This window comes from Tamandua tetradactyla, chromosome 10, assembly GCF_023851605.1.
Source record: "Tamandua tetradactyla isolate mTamTet1 chromosome 10, mTamTet1.pri, whole genome shotgun sequence".
Lineage (NCBI taxonomy): Eukaryota > Metazoa > Chordata > Mammalia > Pilosa > Myrmecophagidae > Tamandua > Tamandua tetradactyla.
This window is the reverse complement of record NC_135336.1, coordinates 41,388,206-41,406,760: the sequence shown is the minus strand read 5'-3', so window position 1 is coordinate 41,406,760 and position 18,555 is coordinate 41,388,206.

Sequence of the window (18,555 nt, the reverse complement as noted above, 5' to 3'; positions counted from 1 at the left end):
AATATTCCATTTTAAAGATGATGCATAATCAGAATTGGGGCAGTAAGTGTAAGGAAGAAGATGACTAGATAGAGAGGAGAAATGTTTATCTAGCAAATTCAGTAAGATAATTATTGGATGAGAAATGGTATGAATAAGAATGAAGATTGAACGTATGGGTGGATGGTGGGGCCTCTAATTGAGATAGCAAATCCTGGAGAATTCAGTTTAGGGAGGAAGAAGATGGACTAAAGTTGAGACATCTTAATTTTACAAAGGCCTTTAGGCCATCCAAATGGAAGTACCTGGAAGGCATTGGGATATATATGGTCAAAACTCAAAGAAGATTTCTAGCTGTAAATATCACTTCATAAATAATTTTCATTTAGAGTAGGCTAAGATCTCCCAGTGGCAGAGTATGGAATGAGGCCTAATGACACAGCCTTTGTAGATACTTTTAAGTTATCAGAGGAGGAATTCACTTACAAAGTATGTGGAAATTTAAGCTGGAAAGTGAGGTGTCAATGAAGCCTATTGAACAGAAAGTTTTGTGTATTTCTAATAACTTATAGAAGATTAACAGAGCAAGATTATTAACTTAATTATATCTACAAAGATCCTTTTCCCAAATTAGGTGACATTCACAGATCCAGGGATTAGAATGCAGACATATGCTTTGGGGGGGCACTATTCAAGGTACTACATATAATTTCTATATAGTCAGATTTGTAGATTTGGAGCCTGGAAGTTGAGACACATCACATCTGATGGCTTCAGTATATCAATTCATTAGGATACAGTGGTCTCTGAAACAGAGGATAATGGAAAATGATCAGGAATTTAAGAAGAGAGATACGGTCTGGAAAAATCATGGTTGGTAATGGAAAAGCGAAATGACTGAGGACAAAATAAAACCTTAACTATTAGGGCAAAGAGGCCAGTTGAGATTTGACGCTGTTTAGTAAAGATGATCACAGTTTGCTTGGTTTGGTGCTTTTTCTGCACAGGTCCTCAGTGCCCAGGGTACAAGACAAGAGAGGGAAGATTTCCAGCATTAACCCAGCTTTTGGTTTTGTTGAATGAAGGCTGCAGTATAAGAAGAATGCAAGGAAATTGACTGTGTTCTGAGAATCATTTAGGAAATCAGATATAGGGATGAAGATAAGTAAGGAAGGCAGAGATTGTAGGAGGGACATCATAGCCTAAGAGAAAAAGAGGAAAAAGAGAAATTGTTGGTATCAAAATTGTTAAGAAAAATAGAAACAAAGAAGTGGGGGCCTGAAAAGTTAGGAGTTTTGGGTCAGTAATTAGAACAAAATGAAATTTATTGAGTAGAATATGACTATCTAAGGCGTTATTTTGCTAGGATCATAATAATATTTAGCATTTATAGTAATTTTTTGGTCTCTAAGGTGCTTTTCTCTCATTAGTTATCTCAATTAATTTCTGCTTAGTGAAAAAAAAGAATGGATATTACTTTATAAGTAGGAAGGCTGAGGTAATGTGTGCTATTAAAAGATTTACCAATGATTATATGGAATCTGTGAAGAAAGGAAAATAGAAGTGATGATGCTTGTTGGGAAATTGAATTAAATTGGATTAAATGCACCACTTATAAACATGAATAAAATCTTAACTTTTTTTTCTTTCCTGTTTCAGAGATAAAGGATGCTTCATAAAGTATTGCTGTAGAAGTCTGTATTTAACTAAAACAGTTTGAAAAAGTAGCACAAAGATGTCCTGTTCTGACTGGTTAGGCATTCCGAAGAAATACCAGCTCTAACCAAATATTACAAAGAAAAAAAGAAAGAAAAAGAAGGTAGGAAGAAAGGAAGGAAGGGACAGAGGAAGGAAGGAAGAAAAAGGAAAAAAGAAAAGCAAGTTAAATGAACGAAGATTCTCAAAACAAAACCATAGAGAGCTGCAGGATTCGCCAAACATTTTACAATTCTCTGTCCTTCTCTATCTTAATGTTACACATCGTCTTGTGATGTTCTTTTCTCTGCATCACAAAACAAAACTCTCTCCCCAATGCAGCTCACTTTGTCTACTCTTTTTCCCTTATCTCCCTGCTCAATTTTCATTCTCTTCTGCCTTAAGGGAAATACTTACCTTTCAATAAAATTGATCTTACTGGATTGCAGGTAATCGAAGGGGAAAGTAGAAGGGCTGATAGCTAAAAAGCTAATAACATATTAATAGCATATTTCCTGTTTGCTATACCGTTGCTAGAATATTTCTAGGAAGAGTGCCTGTGATATCTAAATATTATACTTGTAGATTCATCTAAAGAATAAAATAGAAGTAGAGATGAAGAGAAGTTCTTTTAGACTTAGTTTAAAAGAAACTGAAAAAAGCACCTTCCTGCAGGAGAGGACCAGGCTATCACAAGTTTACTTTCTTGGGCCTGTGTTTCTCTTTCATGAGTCCTACCATGTAATGGTGAAGGTTTTGGCTCTGGAGTCAGTTTACTTGGATTTAAATCCTGCCTCTTCTACTTGGGAGCTGTGAACTTCTGGTTTAAATTATTTTGCCTCTCTATATTTGCATTTTAGGTACTGTAAGAAGTAAAAAATGCAGTAACAAATTAAAAAGACAATATTACTGGCACTTATATTTACCCATGTCATTAACTTTACTGGAGCTCTTCATTTCTTCATGTACTATTGTATGTACTATTGTCTAGTCCTCTTTACTTTCAGTCTGAAGAACTCCTCTTAACATTTTCTTTTTGTAAGACCTGCCTAGTGCTGATTAACTTCCTCAGCTTTTGTTTATCTGAAAATGTCTTAATCTCTCCACTTTTTAAAATTTTTTATTGATATATATTATATATTCACATACCATGTAGTCATCCAAAGTGTACACTTGATGGTTCCTGATATCATCATATAGCTGTGCATTTATCATCACAATTGGCTTTTTTCTTCTTTTTTTGTTGAAAAGAACATATATATATATATACAGAAAAGCAATAAATTTCAATGCATATCACAGCAATTAGTTGCAGAACAGATTTCAGAATTTGGTATGGGTTACAATTCCACAATTTTAGGTTTTTACTTCTAGCTGCTTTAAGATACTGGAGAATAAAAGAAATAGATATAATGATTCAGCAGTCTTACTCATTTGTTAAGCCCTACCTTCTCTGTATAACTCCACCATCACCTTTGATCTTTCTTCCACACCTTAGGGATATTTGGGCTATGCTCATTCTAACTTTTTCATGTTGGAAGGGGCTGTTGATAATATGGGATGGGGAATGGAACTAGTTGATGTTCTGGAGAGGTTCGCCTCTCGCATTTCAGGACTTATCTGGTCCAGGGACCTATCTGGAGATTGCAGGTTTCTGGACAGTTATCCTAGTGCATGCAATCTTTGTAGAATCTTACATAATGCCCTAGGTGTTCTTTTCTCTTTCACTTTTAACAGACAATTTTACCTGATGTAGAATTATTTATTGGCAATTTTTTCCTTCTAACACTTTAATATGTCATTCTATTGCCTTCTTGCCAGCATGCTTTCTGATGGAAGATTGGTATTTAATATTATTGAGGCTCCTATATGTGTGAAATTTTGCTTCCCTCTTGCAGTTTTCAGAATTCTTTATCATAGCCTGATTATAATATGTAGCATTGTGGGTCAATTTGGGTTTATCATGTTTGGAGTTTATTTAGGTTTTTGGATTGCATGTTTTTATCTTTCATTCATTTTGGGACATTTTCAGCCATCGTTTCTTCTAATATTCTCTCTTCCCCTTTCACTCTTTCTTCTTCTGGGACTTTCACAATGCATATGTTGGCATGGTTGATAATGTCACATAATTTCCTCAGGCACTGTTTAGTTTTCTTCATTCTTTTTACTTTCTGCAGTTCAGACTGTATGGCTTCAATTGTCCTATCTTCATGTTCATGGATTCTTTCTTCTACCAGCTCCAATCTGCTATTGAACCCATCTAAGGAATTTTTAATTTCTGTTACTATGAACATCAGCTGTGCTTGGTTCCTTTTCATAATGTCAACATATTTCATAATGTTGATACTCTTTTTGTGTCCATCTATCATTTTCTTTTTTTTTTATTAATTAAAAAAAGAATTAACAAAACAATTAGAAATCATTCCAATCTACATGTACAATCAGTAATTCTTAATAACATCACATAGTTGCATATTCATCATTTCTTAGTACATTTGCATCGATTTAGAAAAAGAAATAAAAAGACAACAGAATAAGAATTAAAACAATAATAGAAAGAAAAAAAAACAAAAAAAACAAAAACAAAAAACCTATACCTCACATGCAGCTTCATTCAGTGTTTTAACATAATTGCATTACAATTGGGTAGTATTGTGCTGTCCATTTCTGAGTTTTTATATCCAGTCCTGTTGTACAGTCTGTATCCCTTCATCTCCAATTATCCCTTCTCTCTTTTTTTTTTTTTTAATTAACGGAAAAAAAGAAATTAACCCAACATTTAGAGATCATACCATTCTAACATGCAATCATTAATTCTTAACATCATCACATAGATGCATGATCATCATTTCTTAGTACATTTGCATTGGTTTAGAAGAACTAGCAACATAACCAAAAAAGATATAGAATGTTAATATAGAGAAAAAAATAAAAGTAATAATAGTAAAATCAAAACAAAACAAAACAAAACAAAAACCTATAGCTCAGATGCAGCTTCATTCAGTGTTTTAACATGATTACTTTACAATTAGGTATTATTGTGCTGTCCATTTTTGAGTTTTTGTATCTAGTCCTGTTGCACAGTCTGTATCCCTTCAGCTTCAATTACCCATTGTCTTACCCTGTTTCTAACTCCTGCTGAACTCTGTTACCAATGACATATTTCAAGTTTATTCTCGAATGTCCGTTCACATCAGTGGGACCATACAGTATTTGTCCTTTAGTTTTTGGCTGGATTCACTCAGCATAATATTCTCTAGGTCCATCCATGTTATTACATGGTTCATAAGTTTATCTTGTCTTAAAGCTGCATAATATTCCATCGTATGTATATACCACAGTTTGTTTAGCCACTCTTCTGTTGATGGAGATTTTGGCTGTTTCCATCTCTTTGCAATTGTAAATAATGCTGCTATAAACATTGGTGTGCAAATGTCCGTTTGTGTCTTTGCCCTTAAGTCCTTTGAGTAGATACCTAGCAATGGTATTGCTGGGTCGTATGGCAATTCTATATTCAGCTTTTTGAGGAACCGCCAAACTGCCTTCCACAGTGGTTGCACCCTTTGACATTCCCACCAACAGTGGATAAGTGTGCCTCTTTCTCCGCATCCTCTCCAGCACTTGTCATTTTCTGTTTTGTTGATAATGGCCATTCTGGTGGGTGTGAGATGATATCTCATTGTGGTTTTGATTTGCATTTCTCTAATGGCCAGGGACATTGAGCATCTCTTCATGTGCCTCTTGGCCATCCGTATTTCCTCTTCTGAGAGGTGTCTGTTCAAGTCTTTTTCCCATTTTGTAATTGGGTTGGCTGTCTTTTTGTTGTTGAGATGAACAATCTCTTTATAAATTCTGGATACTAGACCTTTATCTGATATATCATTTCCAAATATTGTCTCCCATTGTGAAGGCTGTCTTTCTACTTTCTTGATGAAGTTCTTTGATGCACAAAAGTGTTTAATTTTGAGGAGTTCCCATTTATTTATTTCTTTCTTCAGTGCTCTTGCTTTAGGTTTAAGGTCCATAAAACCACCTCCAGTTGTAAGATCCATAAGATATCTCCCAACATTTTCCTCTAACTGTTTTATGGTCTTAGACCTAATGTTTAGATCTTTGATCCATTTTGAGTTAACTTTTGTATAGGGTGTGAGAGATGGGTCTTCTTTCATTCTTTTGCATATGGATATCCAGTTCTCTAGGCACCATTTATTGAAGAGACTGCTCTGTCCCAGGTGAGTTGGCTTGACTGCCTTATCAAAGATCAAATGTCCATAGATGAGAGGGTCTATATCTGAGCACTCTATTCGATTCCATTGGTCGATATATCTATCTTTATGCCAATACCATGCTGTTTTGACCACTGTGGCTTCATAATATGCCTTAAAGTCAGGCAGCGCGAGACCTCCAGCTTCGTTTTTTTTCCTCAAGATGTTTTTAGCAATTCGGGGCACCCTGCCCTTCCAGATAAATTTGCTTATTGGTTTTTCTATTTCTGAAAAATAAGTTGTTGGGATTTTGATTGGTATTGCATTGAATCTATAAATCAATTTAGGTAGGATTGACATTTTAACTATATTTAGTCTTCCAATCCATGAACACGGTATGCCCTTCCATCTATTTAGGTCTTCTGTGATTTCTTTTAGCAGTTTTTTGTAGTTTTCTTTATATAGGTTTTTTGTCTCTTTAGTTAAATTTATTCCTAGGTATTTTATTCTTTTAGTTGCAATTGTAAATGGGATTCGTTTCTTGATTTCCCCCTCAGCTTGTTCATTACTAGTGTATAGAAATGCTACAGATTTTTGAATGTTGATCTTGTAACCTGCTACTTTGCTGTACTCATTTATTAGCTCTAGTAGTTTTGTTGTGGATTTTTCCGGGTTTTCGACGTATAGTATCATATCGTCTGCAAACAGTGATAGTTTTACTTCTTCCTTTCCAATTTTGATGCCTTGTATTTCTTTTTCTTGTCTAATTGCTCTGGCTAGAACCTCCAACACAATGTTGAATAATAGTGGTGATAGTGGACATCCTTGTCTTGTTCCTGATCTTAGGGGGAAAGTTTTCAATTTTTCCCCATTGAGGATGATATTAGTTGTGGGTTTTTCATATATTCCCTCTATCATTTTAAGGAAGTTCCCTTGTATTCCTATCTTTTGAAGTGTTTTCAACAGGAAAGGATGTTGAATCTTGTCGAATGCCTTCTCTGCATCAATTGAGATGATCATGTGATTTTTCTGCTTTGATTTGTTGATATGGTGTATTACATTAATTGATTTTCTTATGTTGAACCATCCTTGCATACCTGGGATGAATCCTACTTGGTCATGATGTATAATTCTTTTAATGTGTTGTTGGATGCGATTTGCTAGAATTTTATTGAGGATTTTTGCATCTGTATTCATTAGAGAGATTGGTCTGTAGTTTTCTTTTTTTGTAATATCTTTGCCTGGTTTTGGTATGAGGGTGATGTTGGCTTCATAGAATGAATTAGGTAGTTTTCCCTCCACTTCGATTTTTTTGAAGAGTTTGAAGAGAATTGGTACTAATTCTTTCTGGAACGTTTGGTAGAATTCACATGTGAAGCCATCTGGTCCTGGACTTTTCTTTTTAGGAAGCTTTTGAATGACTAATTCAATTTCTTTACTTGTGATTGGTTTGTTGAGGTCATCTATGTCTTCTTGAGTCAAAGTTGGTTGTTCATGTCTTTCCAGGAACCCGTCCATTTCCTCTAAATTGTTGTATTTATTAGCGTAAAGTTGTTCATTGTGTCCTGTTATTACCTCCTTTATTTCTGTGAGGTCAGTAGTTATGTCTCCTCTTCCATTTCTGATCTTATTTATTTGCATCCTCTCTCTTCTTCTTTTTGTCAATCTTGCTAAGGGCCCATCAATCTTATTGATTTTCTCATAGAACCAACTTCTGGTCTTATTGATTTTCTCTATTGTTTTCATGTTTTCAATTTCATTTATTTGTGCTCTAATCTTTGTTATTTCTTTCCTTTTGCTTGCTTTGGGGTTAGCTTGCTGTTCTTTCTCCAGTTCTTCCAAATGGATAGTTAATTCCTGAATTTTTGCCTTTTCTTCTTTTCTGATATAGGCATTTAGAGCAATAAATTTCCCTCTTAGCACTGCCTTTGCTGCGTCCCATAAGTTTTGATATGTTGTGTTTTCATTTTCATTCGCCTCAAGGTATTTGCTAATTTCTCTTGCAATTTCTTCTTTGACCCAGTCGTTGTTTAGGAGTGTGTTGTTGAGCCTCCACGTATTTGTGAATTTTCTGGCACTCTGCCTATTATTGATTTCCAACATCATTCCTTTATGGTCCGAGAAAGTGTTGTGTAAGATTTCAATCTTTTTAAATTTGTTAAGACTTGCTTTGTGACCCAGCATATGGTCTATCTTTGAGAATGATCCATGAGCACTTGAGAAAAAGGTGTATCCTGCTGTTGTGGGATGTAATGTCCTATAAATGTCTATTAAGTCTAGTTCATTTATAGTAATATTCAGATTCTCTATTTCTTTGTTGATCCTCTGTCTAGATGTTCTGTCCCTTGATGAGAGTGGTGAGTTGAAGTCTCCAACTATTATGGTATATGAGTCTATTTCCCTTTTCAGTGTTTGCAGTATATTCCTCACGTATTTTGGGGCATTCTGATTCGGTGCGTAAATATTTATGATTGTTATGTCTTCTTGTTTAATTGTTCCTTTTATTAGTATATAGTGTCCTTCTTTGTCTCTTTTAACTGTTTTACATTTGAAGTCTAATTTGTTGGATATTAGTATAGCCACTCCTGCTCTTTTCTGGTTGTTATTTGCATGAAATATCTTTTCCCAACCTTTCACTTTCAACCTATGTTTATCTTTGGGTCTAAGATGTGTTTCCTGTAGACAGCATATAGAAGGATCCTGTTTTTTAATCCATTCTGCCAATCTATGTCTTTTGATTGGGGAATTTAGTCCATTGACATTTAGTGTTATTACTGTTTGGATAATATTTTCCTCTAACATTTTGCCTTTTGTATTATATATATCATATCTGATTTTCCTTCTTTCTACACTCTTTTCCATATCTCTCTCTTCTGTCTTTTTGTATCTGACTCTAGTGCTCCCTTTAATATTTCTTTCAGAGCTGGTCTCTTGGTCACAAATTCTTTCAGTGACTTTTTGTCTGAGAATGTTTTAATTTCTCCCTCATTTTTGAAGGATAATTTTGCTGGATATAGGAGTCTTGGTTGGCAGTTTTTCTCTTTTAGTATTTTAAATATATCATCCCACTGTCTTCTAGCTTCCATGGTTTCTGCTGAGAAATCTACACAAAGTCTTATTGGGTTTCCCTTGTATGTAATGGATTGTTTTTCTCTTGCTGCTTTCAAGATCTTCTCTTTCTCTTTGACCTCTGACATTCTAACTAGTAAGTGTCTTGGAGAACGCCTATTTGGGTCTAATCTCTTTGGGGTGCGCTGCACTTCTTGGATCTGTAATTTTAGGTCTTTCATAAGAGTTGGGAAATTTTCAGTGATAATTTCTTCCATTAGTTTTTCTCCTCCTTTTCCCTTCTCTTCTCCTTCTGGGACACCCACAACACGTATACTTGTGCGGTTCATATTGTCCTTGAGTTCCCTGATACCCTGTTCAAATTTTTCCATTCTTTTCCCTATAGTTTCTGTTTCTTTTTGGAATTCAGATGTTCCATCCTCCAAATCACTAATTCTATCTTCTGTCTCTTTAAATCTATCATTGTAGCTATCCATTATTTTTTCTATGTTTGCTACTTTATCCTTCACTTCCATAAGTTCTGCGATTTGTTTTTTCAGTTTTTCTATTTCTTCTTTATGTTCAGCCCATGTCCTCTTCATGTCCTCCCTCAATTTATCGATTTCATTTTTGAAGAGGTTTTCCATTTCTGTTCGTATATTCAGCATTAGTTGTCTCAGCTCTTGTGTCTCATTTGAGCTATTGGTTTGTTCCTTTGACTGAGCCATATTCTCAATCTTTTGAGCGTGGACAGTTATCTTCTGCTGCTGGCGTCTGGGCATTTATTCAGATTTCTCTTGGTGTTGGACCCAGCAAGGTTGTAATATTTTTCTGTGAAATCTCTGGGTTCTGTTTTTCTTATCCTGCCCAGTAGGTGGCGCTTGTGGCACACGTTTGTCTGCGGGTCCCACCAGTAAAAGGTGCTGTGGGACCTTAAACTTTGGAAAACTCTCGCCGTCCTGGGGGTTCGCTAGCCGAAGCGGCTTGAGCCGGCCCGGGGTCCGAATGCAGGGAGGGTTGCTGGTCGCCGCAGCCAGGGAAAGAGCCCGTCCAAATTTCCTAGTCGGCCCTGGGCAACACGCGTGGCGGGAGGGCGCCAGCGGCAGCGGCCCGCCTGAGAGAGTGCACGTTCCCCGGGAGTCACGGGGTCACCGTTCTCCGCGGCCTGGGGGTTTCCGATCCAATTCTCTCAGTTGGTCCGGGGGCTGCGCGTGGTGTGGGCGCCAGTCGCCTTGGTTTCAGGGGACCACCTCTCCAATTCTCCCAGCCGGCCCGGGAAGGGGGAAGGGAGTAACTCCGGCCGCTTGCCACCCCGCCCGGTAAGGCCCACTTGCCTCGGCGATCTCACCCGAGCTGCTTCTCTCAGCCAGCCAGCCGTTCCAGGATGGGGTACGCTGTCTTTTTTATCTCTGTTGTGGCTTTGGGCGCTTTCTGTATCGTTTCTACTCCCCTAGTAGGTGTCCTGGAGAAGAAACTAAGATCCGCGCGTCTTACTAAGCCGCCATCTTCCAGGAAGTCCGTATCTATCATTTTCTTGACGTCCTTTAGTTCTTTGTCCATGTTTTTCTTTAGATCTTTCAGCATATTTAGGATCATGTTTTAAAAGGCTTTGCCTGATATGCCCCAGGTCTGGTCCTCCTTGTTGATGGTCTCTAGTGCATTAATCTTCTCCTTTGCATGGGCCATTGCTTCGTGTTTCTTTGCATGTTTTGTGGCCTTTTGTTGAAAATTGGTCATTTTAATATTTTAATGTGTTAATGCTGGAGTTTAAACTCTGAGGCGACTGTTCCTTAAGCTGGTATCCAGTTAGTATTATGACAGAGATTTCCTTGAATGCTGGGAGCCAACAACAACAACAACCAAAAGAAAGCCCTTTTCCTAGTCTCCACAATTTGGTGTACACTAGTGCTCTCTTTCAGAGCTAAGCCATTCAATGAGTATGGAGAATAGCTTAAGGCAAAAGCATAGGGGGTTCCTCCAGTCATTTCTGCACATGTGCCTTGCTTTGTGCATGTACTTGGCCCTGGGATTTTTCCCATTTACATGGATATGAATGTTACTTCTCTTGTAAACAGTTTCATCATGGTCCTGGGCAATACGCTGTAGGTCTCACAGCCAGGAATATCTTGTTCCAGATATCTATGACTTGACTGTTCTCCCTTAGCTTTCTGTAGAAAAGCTCTGTGAGCTGCCTCTACACACCAGGGCAGGTTCTGGCTTAGTAAGCCTGTGATGAGTATCCTGGTTCAGTCCTTTAGGCTGCTCCCAGACAGATTGGCACTGACATACATCTTTCCAGTATGTGCATGTCAGCTACTCTGCTCCCTCCAGAATCAGGACCAAGGACCCACACCGAAAGCACAGGTCAGCTCCACACTGAGCTGGTGACTGGACGGAGAAGGGGCCAGCAAGGGCACCAGGATATCTTTCTGTTTTTAAGTTGCCTATTTCTTGATTCAATGCTCACTCTGTTACCGCAATCATTTAACAGTTTTGTAGAGCTTGAGAAAAATTTTTCTGCCAATTCTAGCTGGTTGTTCAAAACTTCTTTAGGGAGATGGGGCTCTGTATTTTTTCATTCCAGAAACTTGATCAAATTTTTTAAATAAATTTTTTTCATCCAGTTTTTTAAATGCAATTTTATTGATATATTCACATACCATATAATCATCCAAAGTGTCAAGTCAGTGGTTCACAATATGATATATTTGCACATTCATCACCTCAATAAATTTTTGAACATTTTCATTACTCAAAAAAATACATATAAGGATAAAAATAGAAATAAAAAGAAAAAGAAAAAGAAAACCCCAAACATTCCACATCCTTTATCCCTCCTATTATTTATTTATTGTCCTTATTTTTCACTCATCTATCCATATACTGAATAAATTGCATGTCAGCCACAAGATTTTCACAATCACATGGTCACACTATAAAAGCTTCCTCAAGAATCAAACTGGATTCAGTTCAACAGTTTCAGGTATTTCCTTCTAGCTATTCTACTACACTAAAAACTAAAAAAAAAATCTATATAATGCATAAGAATAAGCTCTAGAATGAGCTTTTGACTCTATTTGAAATCTCTCAGCCACTGAAACTTTGTTTTATTTCATTTCTCTTCCCCCTTTTGGTCAAGAAGCCTTTCTTAATCCCATGATGCTAGGTCCAGGCTCATTCCAGAGAGTCATGTCCTATGTAGCCAGGGAGATTTACACCCCTGGGAGTCATGTCCCATGTAGGGGGGGGGGACAAATGTGTTTACTTGCCATGTTGGTGTCAAGAGAGAGGCCACATACAGGCAACAAAAGAGTTCTCTGGGGGTGACACTTAGGTATCATTATAGGTTGGCTTAGCTTCTACTTTGCAGGAATGTTTCATAAGGGAAAGCCTGAAGATAGAGCGCTCAGGCTATTAAATTGGTAGTCCCTAATGCTGGAATATCAGGAACTCCCCAGGTGGGAAAGTTTCATATTTTCACATTTCCCTGCAGTCCCTCAAGGGGACTTTGCTAATACTTTTCTATTCTCTGCCCAAATTATTCTGGAATATATTGGGGCATCACACTAACCTATACAAACCAACAAGATCTCACTCCCTGTTTCTTCATCCAATTTTAGTTCGCAGTTGGAGACACTCAGCCTCTACTTGCCGAGTTTGCCCCAGGTTTGGTACTTGCTCATGGGGTTAATTCAAGTTCAGAAGTTCAACAAATTGTCATACTAAGCCCCAATTCCAAATGCAAATTCCCAGAATCCTTGTTTTGTTTCCTTCTGAATTCTATGTCTGAACTCCTGTCTTAATAACCTTCCTAGGAAGCCCGGTTTCTCTAAAACAGTACTTGTGCTCACTGGTCCTTGAAGTCAAGGCACTTCATTACTTCCCGATAGATCTTTGTATCTTTGGGAGAAATGAAGATGGACAGAAAAATAAAGATATATTCTATTTCTCTCTTCTCAGAAATCATATTACAAATGGCTACTCCTGAGACTTTTTAGTTTCAGTCCTTCCACAGGACTGGAGTATGTGAACTGACCAAAGGAATGGAGCTCTCTGCAGAGAAAAAAAACAAGAATTGGGAATGAGCTAGCTGATTTGTGAATGAGAACAGGAGAATTTCCCCTGAGTCCAAAGCTCTCTTTCCCAAGGAGGGAAAGAGTCATCCAAGAGAAATTGCAGCTCAGTACCTAAGTAGCATATTGCTGAAGGGCCTAACCTAATTTAAAATCTCATTTTCTACTGATAAATTCTACAAGTTACTGGCAGAGACAACTTTGAAATGATTCCATGGAGGGTATCTAAGACCCAGCCACAAGTATCTGGCAGAAAATAACTTTCAAGATTAGAACAAAGATAAAAGATAATAATTTGAAAACATATGGGGTCTGTTGCCACAGATGCCACTTCACAGATATAACAAACAGAACTCTAAAAGTGACTTTAAAACAAATGTTTGAATTCTTCTAAGATACAGAGAAAGGAATAGAACTCACAAAATAAGAATGAGAATATTTGAAAACGAGGTGCATAGAAATCTTAGAAATAAAAATAAACTGCTGAAGTTATCATTATCGTTGTTATTATCATTTAACTGACAGGTACAGACTAGAACAGTTGAAGAGAGAATTATTGAACTAAAATATAAGGTTGAGGGTAAGTTAAATCAAATTGCCAAGAAGTTAGGAGATCAGCAATATGAAAAAAAGAAAGAGATAGAAGATAGAATGAGAAGCTCCAGTATATTTAATATGAGTTTCAGAAGAAGAGAATTAGGGAGACACTGTATTTGACAATGTAGACCACATGTAAAATTCACACCTTGATGCATCATGTGGAATTGAATAATACAGTTAAAGAGAAGATCATCACATCTTCCAAGAAAACTCTTCCCTCTTTCCTTTGGAAAAAGTTTCTCAAGAGGAAGCAGAATTCAAAGATTCCAACTAGTCATCTATCCTAGGTTGGAAGAGCCTGGTGGGAATTTCTTTCACCAGGTTTTCTAGTTGCAGTACTTTAGGCACCATATACTTCATGGAGCAAAACATTTTTTTCTTTCTGTAGTCTACCTGCTACCATATTTCATGTGAGAATCTTTCCTTCCATCCTGTAACCCCGCTTGGGAGAGGGTTTCACTGTGAAACAGACCACTTGGGAAAATCTCACAGGAACATTTTAGTATATGAGATACTCAGAATAATTGGATGGTTTGCACAGAGACACCTAGGGTTGTTCACGGCTGGTCACATTCGTAATTCAGGACTAACAGAGATTTGCCCAGAGATATGTAGGGTTGTGAAGGCTGCCCATGTTCATCACATGAAAACACGGTACAATCCAGGAAAGTCTGAAGTCATATTTTGTTGGTGACTACTCTTCTAGAAACATGTAGGAGTGATGAAGAAATTGGAGCACATGTTAAAGGACACTATTCATATACATAAAAGGTAAATGAAAAGACGTTGGAAACATAAGAGAAACAGAGAAGGCTATTGACAGGGTATCTCTGCATATACTTGCACAGTGCCTAATCAGATCCTTTATTTGGAGGGAAAAAAGTGAAAGAATCAAATTCAATGATACTCTGAGGGAAGAGATGGTGTGTAATGCGAGGGCGTCACAGTGTTGAAGAGAAGCCACTGGTTTGTATAATAAATGGAGGCTTTTAACAAGCCAAGAAGCATCTTAAAAGCATCCATGATAGGATAAAATAGATGTTACCTCTTCAGCAGTATAATACATGGTCAGCTTTTTCAGAAACTTCTTCAGCATGTTGCTACAGCAAGGGATAAATAAAGTGCGTACGTGAGCTGATCAAAGCGTGGATCTGGGGAGTTATTTTCCTGTTCCATCATTCCTGCTAGCCGACTCACAAACATACCACCTGTGTCCTCACATCTTGGATTTCTTTGAGCAAGATAAGTGAAGCATAGTACAGGCTAACAACACTTTGGAAACTATTTTGTTTAAGGTAATTATGTTTGGAAGGTTATTCAATACTTAATGTAAACCCCTTCTGAGTTTTTCTATATCTATCTATCTATCTATCTATCTATCTATCTATCTATCTATCTATCTATCTATCCTCCATCTATCAAATCTACCATGTATTTTTCCATTGTAATTACTAATTTCTGTTTTCCCATTTCTGTGTTTTGAACAATATTGTAATTGAAATAAATGTAATGAGACTACTGTTTGCTAAACATGGTTACATATAATTAAATGTTAAGTGGAATTATATCGAATTGCCAATGTTCAAATTGTTTTGGAACTACAGAAAAGGAAATTTCATAAAGTTCAACCTAAGTATAGAAGACGTAGAGTGAACCTTCAAAGGAACTTGTAAAATCCATGCACATTAGCGCTACCAGAATAGCACTGACACATTCCCAAATCTCCCTTTGGCTTTCTCTCCTGCATTTGTATTGCAATGTCTCCTTTCTCTAGGAATGTTATTGCTGAGTTCTTTGGTTTTCACTAGTTTATTTGCTTAAAGTTTCATTAGTAAGGATTTTCTCCTTCCCTATCGCGTTTTCTCCTCCCCTTAAACGGCACGACCTGCCTTCATCTCCATCCGCACCTCCTACAAAGTATCTTTTTGTTAGCCTACTGTCTACCTGTCCATATATTTCCCCATGCTCATATAATCATATTAAAATACATATACACACATATTCACGTTTTTCCCCTTTGTATTATACAAATAAGACTATGTGCCATGCATGCTTCTCTGCATTCTCCTTATTTCACTTAAGAGCACATTGTGGAAATCTCTTCAAAGCAGTTGGAATAACTTTAACTCATACTGTTTAATAGCTGTAGAATGATCCATAATATATGTACAGCAAAGTTTATTCATTATACCAAATGGTGTATTGAAAGCAGTTTATGCAGGCTTATAAGAGCTGATTTTGTGCACCTATTCTCAACTTCAGCAATGTGGCACTGGTAGCTTGATATCAGGAATATGGTACCAATACAAAAAATATCAATGCAACAAATCAGTGTCCCCCCCTTTGAATTTTTTCAGAAAGCCAGTTTGCCAGCACCGAATGCTCCATCTAATGCACCTTTTTATTTCTAAATTTATATCCTATAAAACCGTACTGTGATGAACATCTTTGTATATCTATCTACTTACTGGTGCTTTGATTTCTGTCAAAAATCCTAAGAATGAGCATGTGCATTTTGAATTTTAACAGAAGTTGCAAGCTTGCTTTCCAAAATTGCTGTCACAGTGAATGAGATTACCCCTTTTATTTAGTTCCCTTCAGCATTAAGTTTTATCTTTTTTTAAATTTAATGCATATTTTTCCTGACTTCTATGAAGTTTGAAAGTTTACGTACTATAGATATTTAATTTATCTGTCATCTACATTGCATTTTTTCTAATCTGTGCTTTGTCTAACAACCTGAATTTATTCTCACACACAAAAGTAATTTTTAAAAATAGCTTCATGTTTTTTTTTCTTGGTTTGAAAAGACCTACGCAATCTTTAGGTTGTAAAGAGAGTCTCCTATATTTTCTTTTAAGATTTTTGAAATTGGGCCTAAATTTATTGGATGTATAAGTCGTTTCCATTTTTTTAATTTTAAAAACAGCACATATTCTTCTTCACTAAGTCACTGTGTGCATCCATGATGCCCTGCTAGTAATAAAATCCTTAGAAGAGGATTTCCTGAGTACTGGCTAACAATGCATGTGCATACTTTTAGAGCTTTTGATGCATCACACCAAACTCACTTCTGGAGCTTTGTACCAATTTACATACCTAAGAGCATGGAATGAAATGGCCTTAGAAATATAAACAATTTACTTGTTATATTGAGGCATACTCATCTGTTGCCCCAATGGTTGTTCTTTCCTTGTATGGAATTACATCTTCTATATGGTCCTGCTTTTCTGTAGGATTTGAGTTATTGTATGATTTCCACTTCTAGGCTATAGTTAATAAGATGTAATTAGTTCATTCTATTTGCCAGGGTGCATAGATATCTACTTAAAAGTGGACATAAAGCCCATAAGGCAAATAAAGGATACTATGTAACATAATGTCCTTGACTTCATGTCACTTAAGTTACCGATACATGAAATCCAGACATCCTTCAAAATATTAGAATGGCTGTTTATCACACACACATACACACACACACACAATACATAATCATATCAACTTCTCATATTAATGTATTTAAAAATTTTTGAGCACCTATCCCAATCAAGTCAGTAGTAGGAGGCTCTCTAGTCATTATTGCAAAAATAAAATAGTCATAAAATTTCAAAGCAAAGAATTATTTTAAAGGGTTACACAACACATTCATCCACATTTTTGTGGTTCTTCATTTAAATTAACAAATTGGTTTCATTACTTACTGTTCTAGTTTGCTAGCTACCGGAATGCAACACACCAGAGACAGATTGGCTTTTAATATAAGGGGATTTATTTTGTTGGTTCTTAAGAGGAAAGGCAGCTAACTTTCCACTGAGGTTCTTTCTTACGTAGAAGGCACAAGATGGTCTCTGCTGGTCTTCTTTCCAGGCCCCTGGGTTCCAACAACTTTCCCCGGAGTGACTTCTTTCTGCATCTCCAAAGGCCTGGGCTGAGCTGCTGGTGCTGAGATGAGGAATGCCGAGCTGCTAGGCTGTGCTACGTTGCATTCTCTCACTTAAGCACCAGCCAATTAAGTCAAACCAGTCACTCATTGCAGCAGACACGCCTCCTAGCCGACTGCAGATGTAATTAGCAACAGATGAGGTTCACGTACCATTGGCTTATGTCCTCAGCAACAAGACTAGGTATGCTCACCTGGCCAAGTTGACAACTGAATCTAACTAATACACTTACCCTTCATAAAAATAAAATGAACAAGTCTGCATTGTTGTAAAAGATGCTAAAGTAGTATATTATAGATAAAGCATAAAAACTCAGATTATCGTATTTTTCAGAAAATAAGAAAGTTCAAATTTCATAATGAATTAGGCTAGATGATGATGATGATGATGAACATGACAATTTTTGTTAGTGCTTGAGCCTGGACCATGGTGAATAGCCTGTATTAAATTTTATATAAAAAGCATTATAGAAACTAATAGTTTTTGATATTTTCTTTTTCTAGTGTTGACAAACAAAAGTATATATTTCATATGTTCCTATTTCTGGGAAAGAGAGCATTGATTATTACAGAGAGACCTTCAGGTTTTGATAGCATCGTAGGTTACCGCCTTTATAGTACAACAGATTCAATGTCAATTGTGGAAATCTTACTTTCCAATAAGTTACTACTAACATTTATTTAAATGAGAATATAAGAGATCAAAAGTATTTAGCAGATGATGGTAAATGTAATTGCAATTACATGTAGTAAATATCTTTGGAACACTTGTGAAAAAGTGTAATGCAGCTTTTTCAAATGATAATTTCGTTTTTCAATGTGACTCATAGTCATAACTAGTGTTTATTTTGTAGAAGTGTTCTACGATCACTTAGACTTTATAGCAATTGTTTATATCTTCATACCAACTTAAAGAGGTAGGTCCTATTTTTCTCCCATATTACAGATGATGAAGCTCAGACAAGTATTAAGTAGTGTATGAAACCCAACCAACTCCATGCTACCTCTCCAATAC